Source organism: Lepeophtheirus salmonis, chromosome 5 (genome assembly GCF_016086655.4).
Source record: "Lepeophtheirus salmonis chromosome 5, UVic_Lsal_1.4, whole genome shotgun sequence".
In the NCBI taxonomy this organism is placed as follows: domain Eukaryota; kingdom Metazoa; phylum Arthropoda; class Copepoda; order Siphonostomatoida; family Caligidae; genus Lepeophtheirus; species Lepeophtheirus salmonis.
In genome coordinates, this window is record NC_052135.2 from 59,839,008 (window position 1) to 59,845,278 (window position 6,271).

Sequence of the window (6,271 nt, forward strand, 5' to 3'; positions counted from 1 at the left end):
GTAACTGTAGCGAGTTTTGACGTGTCATATAACCCTGCTGGGATCATGTACAACCCATGGTCCCAGCATGTAATCTAAAAAAAATAAGAGGGTTACTTTATTGCTGCCCGTACTATCTTGTTTCCTGGAACCAGTTTGACCAATTATAAAGACACTTTTTATTGAGAGTCTTGAAGTCCACTATAGATTCTATTGACAAATTGGAGTCTTTTAATTCATAAACATGAACAAATTAAATTTAGCCCAAATTTTCGGATATAAAAGGATCTGGAAAAATACTTAATTATTTTAAGTATTTCGATGGGCTACAATTTCATATTCTTCAAAATGAAAAATAAGGATTATATTTTTATGTATCACTCGAGAAAAAAAAAACTTTAATGAAGCTTTTCTATTTCAACAACATAAGTTTAAAAATCTAACTCCCGAAATTCAGGGATATAACTTTATAATTGAAACTTCTGAATCTCTTCAAAAATAGAGAAGATCGTAAAAAAAAAGTCAATTGAAAATGGCTGTCGAATTCAAAAAACGCACTTTGAAGACTGAAACTTTACAAACATAATTTTTTTATTCAAATACCAAAGAGGATCGAATTAATAGGTCACTCTAAAAATTGGACACCTTAAAATATACGGTAAAATAATTTTTTTGAAGAATTTGACCTTTTTGTTACCTTTGACTCTTTTATATGACCTTAAAACTGTACTTTATAAACTTAAAATGTTATAGAACTGTTGCTTTAAGCATTAAAAGGCTTAAATTATCACGATATTTACAAGTTTCTTCTTATTACATTAAAAATAGATTAAAAAATACGCATTCATGGGTGAAAAAGTCATTTTGGGGGTAAAGTTGAGGGTTTTGCAAGATTTTTTTCCCCGGCGCGTATGAAAGATCAAACAAAAAGTTGGGCTGAAACTTGATTTTATCTTCTTCCCCGCCCCCCCCCTGTCTATTACAACAAACAGTTTGTCAATGTTTACAATATTTATATTTTTTATTAATATTAATCGTATTTTGTTCCCGTATGTTTATTTCCTCAGATTTTAAAGTTTTAGAATCTCATTATAATGACATGTTTTTTACACCATTGACATTTTCTGAGGCTTATTTAATCTTTGAGCAATATCCCCGAAATGACCGCGTAATTAGTTATGTCGGTATATCAAAATAGATGTTGGAGACAAGCAAACAATTTTCCCATACATTAATGCTGGATTTAACTAAAAAAGTCGATAAATTATGAATCATACTATAGAAAAAACTGGACTTATCAAAACTGAACTAAACAGGATTTTGGTTCATTTCTAAACTATTGATTTAATTGGGTTTATTTTGGGATAAAACAAATTGAATATTGTCTTTTGATTTTTCCTTATAGTTATGGGTAAAAAAAGAAAAAAACACACTCAAACCACATGTTGCCGAAAAAGTACTTTTATTTTCCCGGAAAAAAGGATCCAGTAAAGATTCTACATTTAAATTGTTATAGATATATATTGAATACTTATAAATTGTATTTTATATATCAACATTTCTGCAATAGAAATTATATTATATGAGAGTTAGACAATAATCTATTTTTCATTAATTAGTTGATCCAAAACTTTTTAGTTCAACAAATAAACTTTCAGAACTCTAGAAAGGAAAAAAGTAATGTACTTTTTTTTCATTACAATATTATATTTTACACTTTTTTACAGATTAAATGTTTTATGCATATAATATTGAAAATTTTGCTTTTCTGAATGTTACTATTTAAAAATGACAAATTCTTGAATGTCACCAATTTCTTCCTTATAGCAATGTTGATTTTTTTAACCGTGTAATTAAATAATATTGACTGAACTGTTTTTGTTTTTTTTTAATGTAGGGCTTTCATATTCTTTCAATTTCCTTTTTTTTTTAATGAAGGAATGTTAAGTTTGAACGATATTAATCCATGTTTATAGGTTGCGCACAGCCTTTAAAATGATAACTTTTACAATAGACTGAAATTAATAGAATTTTACTTACAAAATTCCCAATGTAATCCCACGTATACCTTTTCATAGAAAATAACTATTTTAGATCAATAAACAATCTGTCAAAGACAATCATAAACTTTTTCACTAAATTTTTTTTTTACAAAAAAAAACATATAAAAAGTATAGACAAAGTTTTTGGCTTTTTTTGTGCTAGCTTGGGTTTGCAATTTCAAAATCAAATCTTTCTACCCTCCTACTTGCATACTTATTCTGGGAATAACCCCTTATGTTGTGCATAAAAGGCTAAAAAGTGTGCATTAAACGGAGTACAGCAATATTTATTCAATGCGAAAGCAAGCTAGAATGATTTTTCTCTAAATTGAATGAAATTCTTGCACGAATTGTTTCACTTTCTATCCTCAAATTATTCGGGTCCGGATCGCCTTTGTGGGTGAATTTTGTCTCTCGTGCCTGAAGAAATTGCGCCATACCTTTTAAAAGTAGGGAAGTCCATGAAGAAGTTTGGAAAAATTTCCCTTTCTCTTACAAAATGAATGATAGCTTTTATACCTAAAAAGGGTGATGTCACTAATTTGATTCACTGGAGGCCCATCACAGTTTTAAATGAACCTAACAGAATATTGTCTGGTGTTTTAGCTAAGCAAATTGAACCCACTTTAAACCAAAACATTAAAGATGAACAAAAAGGTTTCCTGAGAAATAGAAAAATTACAGATATTTCACGAAATATAGCTACAGCAATTGAATCTCTTAATAGGAGGGGAAAGTTTGGTGCATTGATTAAAATTGATTTTTGCAAAGCATTTGACTCTGTACGTCACTGCCACATTATGAGATCTGTTAAACGGTTACACTCCAAACGTGTTTTTAATCATATGAGAGCTTTACTCGCTAACAGCTCTTCTATAACTTTGTTGGATGGTAAAATGAGTGAACCCATTTTATTCAGAAAGAGCTGTAGACAAGGTTGTCCAGTCGCCCCCTTGCTATTTATATCTGTCATCGATGAACGAACAAGAACCATTTCGAAAAAGTATTTGGGATTTGGTGTCTCTTTTTATGTGACTCCAGATCTAATTGACCTATATGCTGATGATGTAACGTTAATGATTGAATCCAATTTGGAAATTCAACTTCAGTATAGGATCACAGTTCGTTTGACTTTTTTTAACAAATTTAAGGTCAACTCTGGATTAGAAATGAACCTAAAGACACCCGCCATTCTTCGCCTTGGATCTTGGAGGACGGATAGTTCTACAATAATCGAAGGTTGTAGAGTTGTACCGAAGGTGAACATCTTAGGTATCGAATGAACAACCAATGGGGTATCAAGAGGTAATTCGGTACAATTAAATATGATGGTCAACAAACAGATCCAAAAATGGCGTCATTTATCTCTACAAAAACGCATTGATTAATACAATTTGAGAATTTTTCCTTTTGTGTTATACAGAGCTTTATCCATTCCTTCTCTAGCAGAATCTACAAATGATTCAAGAAGATGCATGGTTTAAGGGTTTCTACCATAAAATGATTTTCCTGCTTTAAAGTGTCCAAAGTATAAATTCGGCGGTGGGCTCTGCCTTTTATCTAATATAATTCCAAAATGTTACAAAAAGGTTGTGGGGGAATTAGGTGTTTACCCGTTGGGAGACTGGAGGGTGAATTTCACGTCCTCTAAATATTATGAATTGATCCTAATGGGAACACCCTTAACTAATCGGGAATTTGAAGTTTTTTTGCCACTTCTAGTGTCTATTCAGAGAATTTTATGGAAAGGAAGGCCTACTTTTCATTCAGATTCAACAATTGATATAATTCACGACAATAGGACCAAAATGCCTTTTGTTGATAAGTTTGGGAATCCGTTTTTATTAGAGAAGACTGCTCTCCATCATAACATTTTAAGTTATCATGACTTAAGACTAGAATCTATGTCTTTCTCTTCAGAGGTCTCTTAAATATTTTACTCCTTCAAAACCATGGTTTTTAAAAAATGAACTTTTGCCAAAATTCATCGGTGGAAGTGCAGTCTGTGTCAGATAAATATATGATACTACTCGATCTTCCTCCTTCATGGGAACGAAGAATTCTCCGATCCATTTCTGGAATTTCAGACAGGATCAAATTTACGACACAAATTCCAATTTCCACTGGCAATATCAAATCTTATTATTCCTACAAAAACTGTAGTTTTATGTTCAACTCTACACTACACGCTTTTGCTGATTGCTCAGTTTTGAGAGTAGGCAAATATTTTATCCAATTCAACGTTTGTGTGACAGAAAATATTTCTTCTTACTTAATAAAGGCAAATATTTGGAGCTTTTAAGAGAAATAGAAATACTTCTCCTGTTCAGAAAGACTATTAACTATTAAACTATTGACTCTCCACTACATGTGGAAGAATTAAGAGCTAATATGATAAGCGTAGCTGCTCGATATTCAGCTCTTTCTATCAAAATCGCTCTGTCATCAACTTTGTCGTGTGTATGGTTCGGAAATATCATCATATTTGTTCCTTGCCGTGCAATATTTTCATATGATCAAGTCATAAGAAGACATCGTCGTTTTTATTAACCTTAGTTGAAGTTTAGATATTTTTTTTTTGAATATTATATCAGATTATTTTACTTCAAGACATTAAATATGAACTATAATGTTCATTTATGATTTTTTTAAACGGAACTGTGCTGCTGTTTATTATTGATATGATCTACCTACTTTCATCTTTATGTGTATTCATTATTTACACTGTTTGTATTGTAGAATATAAATAAATTATTTCAAAAAAAAAAAAAAAAAATCTTCTTGTGACCACTTTTGTGTGTGCCGCAAATTGCACTGAAAGTAGCTAAAATTGATTGTCACAATAAAAGAATGATACATTGATAATTTCGTTTTTAAATGTACCATACCCAGGCCTATATTAAGCTCTAAAATCAGATAAAGGTTCTTAACTACAGTTTAGGATTATTTATAACTTAACTCATCCCAAAAAATTTAATTAATAAGCCTGTAACTGAATCAAATATATCAATGAAATATTAGGCTGTAAATATATGAAGTAAAAAAATCAAAATGGACTTTCTTTTTTTCTTGTTTGTGTTCAACAATGGGTTAATGTTAAAACTAGATAATTTTTGTAAAAAAATAATCATTTTAGTGGAAAACTATACTATTATTTCCAGTTTAAAAGATTCAAAACTTCATTTGTTCTATTATTATAAATTAAAAGACAAAGTATAATCTAAAAAAAGTTTCTAAATATAAATAAATGTTTAATTTGGAAGTTTGTTTGTTATTGATTTAATTTTTAAAAGAATTAAAACAGAAATGTATTTTTTCTTTTAATAACATCAGTTTTTCTTGCATGATGAAGTTGGTTCGATGATCTATTGTACATATATATCCAGGAAATAAAAAACGCTCTAGGGTAGAGAATATTAATGTCTAATATACACATATAGATATGTATGTACAATACACGGAGTATTATTTATTTACGCTATGATTGATTCATCATATTTAGAAAAATCAAATACAGTCAAATGTAAATGTGAATATGAGTAGAGAGGAGATTGAATCGAAATGTATAAATACATTTGTATATTAGGGTGGCTCTCATTCTTTACTTAAAAAATGCATACTATAATTTTTTTCTCTCAAACTTACACACCTCGTTTATAAAACTTGTGTACTATACATCCCAAAATATATAACAATGTTTATTTTTTCCAAAAAAAAAACTACTTTTATCCTACATATTTTTTAGTATACTAATAAAAAATTCAGTCCAAAATATGTAATTTTTTTATAAAATGCCTTGTTAGGGGGATATTCGTATATTTAACCATTTTTAATAGAGATTTTATGAATTTAATTAACTGCTTAAAAGTCGTTCCCTGCTTTTTATCTTTTGATTTCCTGGATTTTTCTTATTTTCAATGTGAGGACGTAAATTATTATATTTATTCTTTTATATAATACACATAAATTTATCACAACTGATGGGTACTTAATGGATTCCCAAAATTCGCATAAACTAATGAACATTTCATAAAAATATTTAAACTAAAAACAAAATTTTAATACTTTTATTATATGAATAACAAATTATTTATTCTTAAAACTCCAATCTCATGATGTTGAGATTGTTTAAAAATAATTATTAATTTTTTATGAATTTATTATATTTGCAAAAATGTTTTTACTTTTTAAATGATATTTACACGAGAAAAATGGATGAAATAAATAAAATACTCATGTAACATTTAAAT